At 49.0% G+C, this 13,855-nt stretch overlaps 1 protein-coding gene across 1 annotated transcript in view; it reads left to right on the top strand.

Annotated features, from left to right (window-relative positions):
- The first annotated feature begins 2,518 nt into the window (after positions 1 to 2,518).
- Positions 2,519 to 13,855, top strand: part of LOC127649645 (gastrula zinc finger protein XlCGF8.2DB-like) — a 33,236-nt gene continuing 21,899 nt past the window's right edge. The window contains exon 1 of the mRNA XM_052134877.1: positions 2,519 to 2,583. The gene's annotated coding sequence lies outside the window, so the exon portion shown is untranslated. The remainder of the gene's footprint in view (positions 2,584 to 13,855) is intronic.

Below are 13,855 nucleotides of genomic sequence, written 5' to 3'. Positions count from 1 at the left end.
TTTCAGGCTTGTGGAACTTAGTGATCACAATTTGAATTAATTAAATTCTGTATTGTGTATTCCACTATAATTGTAAGGAAAAATAAATTTGTGAACCACTGTCCTAAAGCAGCTAATCTAAAAACTAAGTTTTAAGGGCAAAACTGCTGTGGGCCCCACGTGGCCTATCCCACATGGGACCTACGTGGGATTATTGTGGGTTTGCCCTGCCCACACTGTCCCACAGTAAAACTTGCCCATGGTGGGCCTGCATGGGCATGTTTGCTGGGTAAAAAGGGTTCAGTAGATTTACTGATAACACATAGCAGATCAGAAATCGAATAATTAATTAAAAAGGAGATTCATTAAATATGGCAACAATATTGGCTGACTGATACTAAGGAAAGACATTTTATACCCATTACAGTAAACAGTGTGACGGGGAAGGTATTCTGGTTGGGGAGTATATAATACATAAAAAAAGTTATGGAAATATGGATAAAATAAATATAGTGGATGTTAGTAAAATACAATTCTGATGCTTTATTCTGCCTTCCTCGCAGTCACTCTTCGATCAGCAGATAAGTTCACCGGTGGGAAGAAATACATGGACACAGAATGTTACAAGCAGTTCTTCGATTTATTAAAATCAAGCAAGGGGTTTATATGGTTCTTGTCACACAAGGCTGGTTATACCTCCCACCTCAAACTTTATCAATCCTTCACATATGGGGTTGTTTCCTCTTGCTTACAGAAATACATTCTTTTCAAGTACATTTTGTGCTCAAGACAGTGCCGAAAACATAAAAAGCAGATATGCAAGCATTAGCATAAAAAGGTCACATTGTTCCATCTGAGGCCTATTTCTCACAGCAGAGTTTTTTTTTAATTGATCTGAATTGTGAGGGGCTAGTCTATGGAGCCAGAAATTCCACAGGTAGTGGAAGCTGGTACGTCAGCAAAATACTCGGCATGAAAAATCCGCATTTGGCGGGTGTTAATTTGAAACCTTGTTAACTAGAAGTAGGCTTTAAAATTTGGGAGAAAGGAAATCAAAACAGTGTCATTGACTTCAAGCTTTGCAATCGCACTCACACGTTCTGTTGGAAAAGTATCTCTATAAAGTTTTAAGTGTTCATGTGTTGGTGAGAGACCCGGCGAGCCACCTGATTTTTAACAAAGAGCCACATGTGGCTCGCGAGCCATATGTTCCCGACCCCTGGCTTAGACACATGTCTCATGTGCTGAGAATGTGCTAACGTGCTAACCATAAAAAATATAAATCATAAAAGTTTAAGAACCACTTCATGGTCAGAATTGCAACCTTTTGAATCACGCTCGTTCCAGAGAATTATTGCACCTAGACCTGTAATTGGCCAAAATTCTCCGTTTTACTTTTCCGAGACCCTCTACTCTTCCCTGTGGAACACGGAAGCTTGATCTCTGACCCACTTTCTGTAGGTCTGAATTTCTGCAAATTTTAGAATATTGAATTTGATGTGCTGAATTTCTTCTTCATCTTGAAAACTTTGTAACGCTCAGCCTAGATTTATAGGAGATGATACACAAAAACTACGATCTAGACCCCAAGTTTGTATGGTGATGAAGTTTATTAAAAAAAGAAGGCTAGGAAGACAACAACTCGATTTAAACCCAAGGTGTATTTACAATAAGTAGAAGAAAAAACATCAAAGTGAATCCAGACATATATATATATATATATATATATATATATATATATACAAATGCACAAAAGACAAACAAGAAAGCAAAAAAAAAATAATAATAATAAATGAAAAGTAGATGGAATGACTATAGGAGTCCCGTACAATGTCGTGTTTATGTGTGTGTGTTGAATCGGCCTCACCGGTGGTTGTGTGTTAAATCCGTGAGCTCGATGTGAAGCAGCGCTGTTCTGTGACGAAATCCAAAGGTGAAAAATCAACAAAAAAGATAATCCCACAGTGTCTTTCTGTTCACAGTCTGTAACTGCTTCTGGAGGAGGTTTTCGCGCAATCGATCATTAATCCCCTTGAGCATAAACGTATCGCTCCTGAACGCCGGTTTCCCGGCTCCATTTAAACGGAAGAAATAAGTCATCCAGCTGATTTGGAGTGACGTCAATGGGAATTCCCTGGAGCTTCGCGACAGAACTCTCGCGAGAGTTAAACGGGAACTCAAAAACACTTAACTTGGCAATAAACCCAGGAAAATAACATATATTAATTATGGCTGTTTTCTAAGAACAATTAGATTTTTTTAACAGCAATATATATATATATTCCATACTTATGTGGCAGCGCTACAACTTGAAGCTGTATTTTTTTAAACGGAATATTTACAGTGTAAGAATTCAGAACCAAAAATGTGCTGTTTGAAAATACATATTTATAAAATGGTGCCATTTAAAAAAAACAATTTACACAACAAATTCAAATTGTTTTGTCAGATTTTTGGCTCCATACTAGTCAAAGCTGGAGAAGGGAAGAGGATGTTTCTGTTCAATGCTAACAATAGGTGGTAGTAATGCACTTGTTAAGTTGTGATTCGCTACTAAATAGAAGAAGAAGACGTCGATGTAGATAGACAACGAAGAAGAAGGCGGTAAGCAAGTTGTGTTTGTTTTTGAGTGTTTCAGCATTTAAAGGTTTGAGCAAAAAGTTAAAACGTGATTTGTTTTTGCTAAATTCAAATGTATTCAGTAACCGAAGTTCTTGTCTTCAGATCTTGAAAAAGCTGTGTTTGTTTCTTTTTGTGTAAGCTAAGTGAAGAAAACTAAATAAAACTAAATCGAAAGATCTCTCCTCGCAGATGCTTTGACAAGACAGCCCTTACGAATATTAACCATGATTTTACTGTAGTAATACTCTGTTGTAATAATAATAATAATAATAATAATAATAATACAAATAATACTGTACTATTTATGATAAAAGTGGTTTTACTACAGTAACACTGTAGTGTCTATGATAAACATGGTTTTACTGCAGTAATACTGTATCTGTGTTAAATGTGGTTTTACTGCAATAACACTGTAGTGTCAATTATAAACGTGGTTTTACTGTAGTGACACTGTATTGCCTATGATAAACATGGTTTTACTGCAGAAACATTCTAGTGTCTGTGATAAATGTGCTTTTACTGCAAAAACACTGTAGTGTCTATGATAAATGTGGTTTTAATGCAGTAATACTGTATCTGTGCTAAACATGGTTTTACTGCAGTAATACTGTATCTGTGATAAGCGTGTCTTTACTGCAATAACACTGTAGTGTCAATTATAAACGTGGTTTACTGTAGTGACACTGTGGTGTCTATGATAAACATGGTTTTATGCAATAACACTCTTGTCTCTATAAATGTGTTTTTACTGCAATAACATTCTAGTGTAATAAAATTGGTTTTACTGCAAAACTGCGCGCTTTCACCGGCTTTTTCTGTACATAACGCGGAATACATAATTAGGCGCATAATTAGTGCTCAGGGCTCACACTAATGACCGTAATTAATAAAAAATAAGTGGCTGTTTTTGACGTCGTTTTTTTCTTTGGTTCAGTTCAGGTGGCCGAGCTGTTGTCGTCTTTGTTCGTCATTTGAAATCGAATGACCGTTTGTAGGCTATTCAAATTTGAAGCCTAGTATATATTGCCTAATTGAGTGCGCGAACGACCGCTGCTTTTTCATTGGCCATTTAGGTTAGTTACGTTATTGTTCACGTGATTGGTTCATCTTAAAAAAAATTGTGTGTGTGAGCCTGAATTTGTTTGAATTTCTAAATACATTTGCAATACATTTCAAACAATCCATGTGTTTTTGCATTTTTTTCCAAACACAATATTACTCAACTTGAGGCTTTTACATGTAGTTTAAATAGAATAAGAAACTTCTGTTTCAGTTTTTTGTTTTTACCAAAAACTCAGGCTTCAGGTATCAGTGTTGCAATTGTTTGGCTGTAATAGTATTTCTGAAGTTTTTTTTTTTGGGTGGGGGGGCGTTAAGAGGATCATGAAGAGGTCAGGGGGGCGTTTGTTCAAAAAAGGTTGAGAACCACTTCTATAGACGAACTTGAGTGAACTCGTGTCCAATGACAGGCGCCCGCGCCGTCACTGTATCAAAGCCCGCCAGAATGGGCATGGCTAGAGTGCATATAAGCGTAAGTTCGTAGGCTGGAACCCTGATTTTCATCTATTCAGCGAAGCTCTTCGCATCTCTGAACTGCAGAAGCTGCGTCGCCGTTCGAGGGGCATCTAGCAAGCTTGGACAGCGCTCGAAGAAGCCGGCCGTCTTCGCCACCTTCAGCCATTCTGCGAGCTACGCCATCCGGCGACGTATCCTTTTTAGAGCAAGCTAGTTCCTCAGCGAACTTCACAAAAAGAGCAACGAGCGTCTTTTTAAAGATGCCTCGCACCACCTGCGCCTCATGCCGCGCCCCTCTCAGCGCCGGAGACCGCCACCTCATCTGTGCTCTCTGCCTGGGATTGGAACATGCAGAGCTCGCCCTCGCTGACGGCGGATGCGACCTCTGCGAGGAGCTTCCGATGTCGACCCTGCGGGCTCGACTGGAAGCACTCAAAACCGAAGCTGCCGCGCGCCTTCGTTCGCCAGCGCAGAAAGAAGCGCCGCTCCCAAAGGCTGCCGGAACCGGTGTTAGAAGCGAATACCTCGCCGGAGCCTCTCCCTCGAGCCTCGCTTTCACCCTCCCCACCCCCCCGGGACACGCAGTTGCCGCCGAGCGGCCGCACTGTTGCCATCTCGGATGACGAGGCGGAGGATAAGGGCTGCTGTTCCATCATGGCTTCGGACAGCGAGGAGTGGTCAGGCTCCCAAGCCTCCTCCTCGGCCCAGGAATCCAGCAGGACCCGCGCCGGAGTCGAGGAACAATTAACGCGCCTCCTCACCCAGGCCGTCGACCGCCTCGGGCTCGAGTGGTCACCGCCCTCTGAGCAGGCTCCCAACAGACTCTACGGCTGCTTTCTTCAGAGCCGTCGCCGCGCGGCGCCCGCTTCCTTCCTGCCGGAACTCCACGCCGAGCTCTCTAAATCGTGGAATGCGCCTCTCTCGGCCAGGAACCGATCCCATGTCTCCACCTCTTTCGCTTCGGTGGACGGCGCCACCGAGAGGGGCTACTCTTCCATCCCCCCAGTCGAGGATTCGGTAGCAGCACACCTTTGCCCGCCCTCCGCGAGATGACGGTCTAAGCCAGTGCTCCCGTCTAAGGCCTGCGGAACTACTTCCGCCTGTGTTGGCCGCGCCTATGCCGCCGCCGGCCAAGCCGCATCTGCTCTGCATTCCATGGCCGTTTTACAGATCCTCCAAGCGGACCTCCTTCGAGAGTGGGATGAGAAAGGCAGGCACCCAGAGGCTGTCTCAGATCTAAGGAGCGCGACGGATCTCTCCCTTCGCGCCACCAAAGCTGCAGCTCAAGCCCTAGGGAAGTGCATGACCGCGCTGACTGTGACCGAGAGACACCTATGGCTAACGCTAGCCGACATGGGAGACGCTGAACGCTCCACGTTCCTCAATGCGCCGCTCTCTCCGTCCGGTCTCTTCGGTTCAGCGGTGAGTGGCATTGTTGGCCGTTTCTCGGAAGTCCAGAAAGCCACCCAAGCCATGAATCTCTTCCTGCCTCGTCGCGCTAGCTCCTCTGCAGGCCGCCCACGTGACCAGCCTCCTGCACGAGCCTCTTCACAGCGCCCAGCTCAGCAAAGCCAGACTTCTCAGCGTCGACAGGGCGGCCGCCCTAGAAGCAGCTCAGACAGCCGCCGCAGACCGCCTCCCCGCGGGCCTCGGCCTAAGATTGCGCTGAAACCTGAGCAACCGAAGTCCTCCTAGCTTTGTTGAGGAAGCGGCGGATCAGTCCGCCACGGCTGGACCACCGTCAAAGCTTCGCCCCTGTCAGTCCCCTTCTCTCAGGCTACTGCAGTGGTGGATTCAGCAGCCAACAAGCCGGTGATACTGCCCGCTTGCCTGCACTCAAATGCCGTTTTCACGGCAACCCAAAGAAATCTTGTAAAAAGCAAACATGCCTTATGTGTAGAAAATGTGCCCACAATCCAGTGTTCACCCCTACACACAAGCATTACACTTCCGATGTCCCTATCAGAGCCCACTCACATAAAGCGGGCACAGCCAGCTCGAGTGTTAGTCAATAAACGCCCCACGAATCCATGCGTGCGCCCTTCTCTGCCCGCTCTGTCACACGGCCAGCAAACACCTCTCTGTATGTAAGTCCCATGCCCGTGACTATGCTTGCGCATCACTTCACAGATGTGACTCTTTCCCCATTCACCTCAATCGGGAAGTCACTCACAGAACAGCCTGTCCCTGCTGTCTGCGAGCAGTCATGCATAAGCACAGTAAGCGTGCTCACACATTCTGTTCAGCTCGCTGTGTGCGGCAATCAGGGCGACTTGGCCATTCACCTTCTAGCGTTACGCTTCAAAGCGTGGAAAGCTATCCCAGGGATATCCTAATGGGTGTTAAGCACAATAAAACAGGGCTATTTGCTACAGTTCGATCGCCGTCCTCCCCGCTTCAGAGCGCAGCTCGAAACTACTGTGAACACGGAAGCAGCCTGCATGCTTCGTTCAGAAATAGCAAACCTTCTGTGCAAAAGGGCCATAGAGAGAGTGCCACCTTCTCTGAGCGAGTCGGGGTTTTACAGCCGTTATTTTCTTGTCCCCAAGAAAGACGGCGGCCTCAGACCAATATTAGATCTCAGGGTTTTGAACAAGGTGCTCGCAAAAAGACACTCCTCGCGCATGTGCGCCAGGGGGACTGGTTTATTTCTCTCGATCTGAAAGATGCCTACTTTCAGATTCAGATAAATCCCCGTCACAGGCCATTCTTGAGATTCGCCTTCGACGGCCAGGTTTATCAATACACCGTCCTTCCGTTCGGCCTGTCTTTAGCACCCGTACTTTCACGAAGTGCATGGATGCGGCGCTCGCACCCCTGCGGAGTCAGGGCTTGCGAATTCTGAACTATTTGGACGATTGGCTGATTTTGGCACAGTCACATACGGAGCTTCTGTCTCACAGGACAGTTCTCCTCAGTCATCTGAACAGTTTGGGTCTTGCAGTCAATTGGACCAAGAGCTCACTACAGCCCAGTCAGGCAATTTCCTTCCTTGGAATAGAACTAGACTCCATGGCGATGACGGCTCACTTATCTACACAGCGCGCGCGCCGTGTTCAGCGACTAGCCACGTCCTTTCAGATGAACAGCCTCATGCCTCTGAAAAAATTTCAGAGAATGCTAGGTTACATGGCCTCAGCCACAGCAGTACTTCAGCTGGGTTTACTGTGCATGCGCCCGCTTCAGCATTGGCTAAATACCCGCGCGTCTCGCCGGGCTTGGACTACGGGCCGCCAGCCGATCAGAGTGACTCAGACCTGTATTTCAGCTCTGCAGCCCTGGGCAGTGGCCGAATGGTATCAGCGGGGAGTGATGATGGGAGCTGTATCTCGCCGAAAAGTCATCTCGACAGACGCGTCCAACACGGGTTGGGGCGCGGTCTGCGAGGGCTCTCCGGTTTTTGGCCTATGGTCAGTTCAGGAAAAGCTCCTTCACATAAATTGTCTGGAAATGATAGCGGTCGAGTACGCGCTCGTGCGCTTCCTCCCGGTCATTCAGGGTCACCATGTCCTGGTCCGTTCGGACAACAGATCTGCGGTATCCTATCTAAACCGTCAGGGCGGTGTCAGATCCAGGAACCTCTTCCATCTGACAAAACGCATACTGAATTGGTCCCAGTGCCACCTGCACTCGCTGAGGGCGACGCACGTGCCAGGCCACCTGAACGACGGCCCAGACAGACTGTCCAGAGACAATATTTCCCCAGGGGAATGGTCCCTGCACGCTCAAACAGTCCAGAAGTTATGGAGCATATTCGGCAGAGCAGAGATAGACCTCTTTGCGTCAGAAGAGAACTCTCACTGCCCAGTATTTTTCTCGAAAAGCGAGGACGTGCTGGCCCAGGACTGGCCCAACCGCCCGCTTTACGCCTTCCCTCCCGTCGCGCTATTGCCACAGGTAATGCAGAGGATCAGGGAAACGCGGCACTCGGTGCTCCTCATAGCCCCGCGCTGGGAGAATCAGACATGGTTCCCGGAGCTTACGCAGCTGTCACTGATAGCCCCGTGGCCCATCCCAGTGAGAACAGATCTCCTCTCTCAAGCTCGCGGCACGATCTGGCATCCCCACCCAGAGCGCTGGGTGCTGCACGCGTGGGTGATCAACAACTACCCGTCGCTTTGCCAGAAGGAGTAATAAACACTATCATACACGCTAGAGCCCCTTCCACGAGAAGACTCTATGCGTCCAAATGGTCTGTGTTTTCAAAATGGTGCACCGACAGAGACCTGGACCCACGGACATGTGGGGTGTCGTCGCTGCTCGTGTTTTTACAAGAGCTGCTGGATAAGGGCAGATCCCCATCCACGCTCAAAGTGTACGTGGCGGCCGTCGCGGCGGTCGCTGAACCCCTGCACGGCCAGTCACTGGGGAAAAAACGAGCTGGTCATCCGCTTCCTCAGGGGAGCTAGAAGGATGAACACCCCCCGCGCCACTCATCGGTTCCTATATGGGATCTTTCCGTAGTTCTCGAAGCTATGAAAGTCGCCCCTTTCGAACCGCTTCAATCCGTGGTTTGAAATACCTTTTACTCAAAACCGTTTTTCTAACTGCCCTGTCATCAGTTAAACATGTGGGAGACCTTCACGCGCTGTCTGTCAGCGCTGCGTGGCTTGAGTTTGGACCAAGTGACTCCAAGGTCATTTTAAAGCCTAGACACGGCTATGTCCCCAAGGTGATCGGTACTCCTTTCAGAGCACAAATTATTTCCCTATCGGCGCTGCCAGCATCCGATAGCGAACGCGACGCCAATCTCCTTTGCCCAGTCAGAGCACTGAGATTGTATACTGCGCGCTCCGCCTCTTTCAGATGCTCTGAGCAGCTTTTCGTTTCGTTCGGAGGGCGCACCAAAGGTTTCGCCGCCTCGAAACAGACACTGTCTAGACGGATAGTGGACGCTATTGCTGCCGCGTACGCGTCAAAAGACCTACCATGCCCGTTAGGCATTAGGGCTCACTCCACTAGAGGCATGGCCTCCTCGTGGGCATGGTCCAGCGGGATTTCCATTCACGACATATGTGTGGCAGCGGGCTGGGCTTCCCCCTCCACCTTTGTCAGATTTTACAATCTGCAGGCAAAACTACTAGCGGTTTAATACGCTACAGCTCCCCTGGTGAGCTGCACTGACGGGACACATTCCACACAGACCGGCACCGCCGCTCTGTCTTTCCCTTCCCACTATGTGCTTATGTATTACACACACACTGGCCCGCACTCTTGCCGGCCAAATATTATTCCCCCACTCACAAGGGCTCCCCGGGTCCCCCACCCCGGGGCTCATGCAGTGGATGCTTGGCGCGACGGCGTTGACAATGGGTTCCCGTAAGCGTAAGCTAGCTTACGCAATACAAGAGAACCTCTCGTAAGAGAACGAATCGTTTACCTAACGTAACCTCGGTTCTCTCTAGATGAGGAACGAGTATTGCGTAGCCGGCCGTGCTCGCGCCATGAGCGATTTTCGCTTCATTCATTGAAAACCAGGGTTCCAGCCTACGAACTTACGCTTATATGCACTCTAGCCACGCCCATTCTGGCGGGCTTTGATACAGTGACGGCGCGGGCGCCTGTCATTGGACACGAGTTCACTCAAGCTCGTCTATAGGCTGCAGCAGTTGCCGCAGAGCAACCAATGAGCTCGCTAGCTAGCCCGCTCTAGGTATGCAGCTGCTGTACTGCGTTGACAATGGATACAAAATTAAGGATAATTTTTTGGCTTCAATATCTCAGAAAAGATGAATCTTTCCCGTAGCTTAAGCTAGCTTACGCAATACTCGTTCCCTCATCTAGAGAGAACCGAGGTTACGTTAGGTAACCGATTCATTTTAACCGCGGAAAGATGTCAGTACAGTAGCCTATAATCCATTATTCAAATTCAAATCCACCGACGTTAAACTTCTCTCTCCTGACTACTTTGTTGGACAAAAATGGCGTATTATGATTGATTGATCAGATCGCCAGTCAATCAAACTCCCGGCAAATGTTTTTTTTTTTTTACATTTTATTTACCCCCACCCCCGATGAAATCGGTATTACCGGTGTTATCACAAGTCAATTAATCGAATCGAAATCGAATCGGACTGGAAAAAATTAATCGGTAGATTAATCGATGCATCGAAAAAATAAATCGCTAGATTAATCGTTTAAAAAATAAACGTTTATCCCAGCCCTACACTGTAGTGTCAATTATAAACATGGTTTTACTGTAGTGACACTGTAGTGCCTGTGATAAACATGGTTTTATGCAATAACATTCTAGTGTCTGTGATAAAATTGGTTTTACTGCATCAACACTGTAGTGTCTATGATAAATGTGGTTTTAATGCAGTAATACTGTATCTGTGATAAACGTGGTTTTACTGCAGTAATACTGTATCTGTGATAAACGTGTCTTTACTGCAATAACACTGTAGTGACAATTATAAACATGGTTTTACTGTAGTGACACTGTAGTGTCTATGATAAATGTGGTTTTACTGCAGTAATACTATATCTGTGATAAAAGTGGTTTTACTGCAAAACACTAGTGTCTAGGATAAATGTGGTTTTGCTGCAGTGACACTGTAGTGTCTATGATAAATGTGGTTTTACTGCAGTGACACTGTAGTGACTATGATAAACGTGGTTGTACTGTGGTAACAGTAGTATCTATGACAAACGTGGCTTTACTGCAATAATACTGTAGTGTCTATGATAAACATGGTTTTTCTGCAGTGACACTGTTGTAGTGTCTATGATAAACATGGTTTTACTGCAGCAACACTGACTACAGTGTTGCTGCAGTAAAACCATGTTTATCATTGTCTATGATAAACGTGGTTTTACTGCAGTAACACTGTAGTGCCTATGATAAACTTGGTTCTCTTACGAGAGGTTCTCTCGTATTGCGTAAGCTAGCTTACGCTACGGGAAAGATTCATCTTTTCTGAGATATTGAAGGCAAAAAATTATCCTTAATTTTGTATCCATTGTCAACGCAGTGCGGCAGCTGCAGACCTTGAGCGGGCTAGCTAGCGAGCTCATTGGTTGCTCTGCGGCAACTGCTGCAGCCTATAGACGAGCTTGGGCGAACTCGCATCCAATGAGAGGCGTCCGCGCCCTCACTGCATCAAAGCCCACCAAAAAGGGCTTGACTAGAGTGCATATAAGCGTAGTTTGTAGGCTGGAACCCTGATTTTCATCTCTTCAGCGAAGCTCTTCGCATCACTGAACCGGAAGCCGCGTTGCCGTTCGAGGGGCATCAAGCAAGCGTGGACAGCGCTCGAAGAAGCCGGCCGTCTTCGCCACCTTCAGCCGTCCTGCGAGCTACGCCATCCGGCGACGTATCCTTTTTAAAAGCAAGCTAGTTCTTAAAGAACTTCACAAAAGAGTACGAGAGTCTTTTTAAGATGCCTCGCCCACTTGCGCCTCATGCCGCACTCCTCTCAGCACCGGAGACCGCCACATCATCTGGCGCTCTCTGCCTGGGACTGGGGCATGCAGAGCTCGCCCTCGCCGAAGGCGGATGCGATCTCTGCGAGGAGCTGCCGATGTCGACCCTGCGGGCTCGACTCGAAGCGCTCAGGACCGAAGCCGCCACGTCGCCTTCCGTTCAGCCACGCAGGAAAAAGCGCCGCTCTCAAAGGCTGCCGGAAACAGTGGTAGAAGCGATTGCCTCGCCGGAGCCCATCCCTCGAGCATCGCCTTCACCCTCCCCGCCCACCCGGGACGCGCAGTTGCCGCCGAGCAGCTGCTCTGCTGCCATCTCGGACGAAGAAGCGGAGGATAAGGGCTGTTCCATCATGGCTTCGGACAGCGAGGAGTGGTCAGGCTCACACGCCGCCTCCTCGGAACAGGCAGTCGACCGCCTCGGGCTCGAGTGGTCACCGCCCCTTGAGCAGGCACCCAACAGACTTGACAGCTGCTTTCTACAGAGCCGCCGCCGCGCAGCACCCGCTATCCGGGCCGCTCCCTTCCTGCCGGAACTCCACGCGATCTTTCCAAATCATGGAACGCGCCTTTCTCGGCCAGGGTCCGATCCCACTTCTCCACCTCTCTTGCTTCGGTGGACGGCGCCACTGAGAAGGGCGACGCTTCCATCCCTCCGGTCGAGGATGCGGTAGCAGCACACCTTTGCCCGCCCTCCGCGAGATGGCGGTCTAAACCAGTGCTCCCGTCTAAGGCCTGCAGAACAACTTCCGCCTGTGTTGGCCGCGCCTATTCCGCCGCCGGCCAAGCTGCATCTGCTCTGCACTCTATGGCCGTCCTACAGATCCTCCAAGCAGACCTTCTGCGGGAGTGGGATGAGGAAAGCAGGCATCCAGAGGCGGTTGCAGACATACGGAGTGCTACGGACTTCGCCCTCCGCACTACCAAAGCTGCAGCCCAAGCTATAGGGAAGTGCATGGCCGCGCTGACTGTGACCGAGAGACATCTGTGGCTAACGCTAGCCAACATGGGAGAAGCAGAGCGCTCTACGTTCCTCAACGCACCGCTCTCTCTATCCGGTCTCTTCGGCTCCGCGGTGAGTGGTATCATTGACCGGTTTTCAGAGGTCCAAAAAGCCACACAAGCCATGAATCTCTTTCTGCCTCGTCGTGCTAGCTCCTCTGCTGGCCGCCCACGTGAGCCTCCTGCACGAGCCTCTTCACAGCGCCCAGCTCAACAAAGCCAGACTTCTCAGCGTCGACAGGGTGGCCGCCCTCGATCGCGCTCAGACAGCCGCCGCAGACCGCCGCCCCCCCCACGGGCCTCGGACTAGAATTGCGCTGAAACCTGAACAACCGAAGTCCTCCTAGCTTTGTTGACAAAACGACGGATCAGTCCCGCTGCGGCCGGACCACCGTCAAAGATTCGCCCCCTGTCAGTCCCCTTCCTTCAGGCTACTACAGTGGTAGATTCAGCAGCCAACAAGCCGGTGTTAACGCCCGCTTGCCTGCGCTCAAACGCCGTTTTCACGGCGACCCAAATAAATCTGGTAAAGAGCAAGCATGCCATATGTGTAGAAAATGTGCCCACAACCCAGTGTTTACCTCTACACACAAGCATTACACATCCCGTGTCCATACCAGAGAGCAAACATGTCTTATGTGTAGAAAATGTGCCCACAATCCAGTGTTCACCTCTACACACAAGCATTACACAAGCATTACACAAGCGTTCCGTGTCCCCATCAGAGCACACTCAAAAGCGGTTACGAACCACTCGAGTGTTAGTCAATAAATGCGCTCACGAATACGTGTGCGCGCCCATTCTCTGCCCGCTCTGTCACACGGCCAGCAAATACTTCTCTGTATGTAAGTCCCGTGCCCGTGACTATGCTTGCGCATCACTTAACAGATGTGACTCTTTCCCCATTCACCTCAATCGGGAAGTCACTCACAGAACAGCCTGTCCATGCTGTCTGCGAGCAGTCCAGCATAAGCACAGTAAGCGCGCTCACACATTCTGTTCAGCGCGCTGTGTGCGGCAATCAGAGCGATTTGGCCATTCACCCTCTAACATTACGCTTCAAAGCGTGGGAAGATATTCCAGGGATATCCGAATGGGTGTTAAGCACAATAAAACAGGGCTATTTGCTACAGTTCGATCGCCGTCGTCCTCGCTTCAGAGCGCAGCTCGAAACTACTGTGAACACGGAAGCAGCGTGCATGCTTCGTTCAGAAATAGCAAACCTTCTGTGCAAAAGGGCCATAGAGAGAGTGCCGCCTCCCCTGAGCGAGTCGGAGTTTTACAGCCGTTATTTTCTTGTCCCCAAGAAAGACGG

The sequence above is a fragment of the Xyrauchen texanus genome, chromosome 9 (genome assembly GCF_025860055.1).
Source record: "Xyrauchen texanus isolate HMW12.3.18 chromosome 9, RBS_HiC_50CHRs, whole genome shotgun sequence".
In the NCBI taxonomy this organism is placed as follows: domain Eukaryota; kingdom Metazoa; phylum Chordata; class Actinopteri; order Cypriniformes; family Catostomidae; genus Xyrauchen; species Xyrauchen texanus.
Note: the sequence above shows the minus strand (reverse complement) of the source record. Positions and strands in the feature narration are given on the sequence as shown.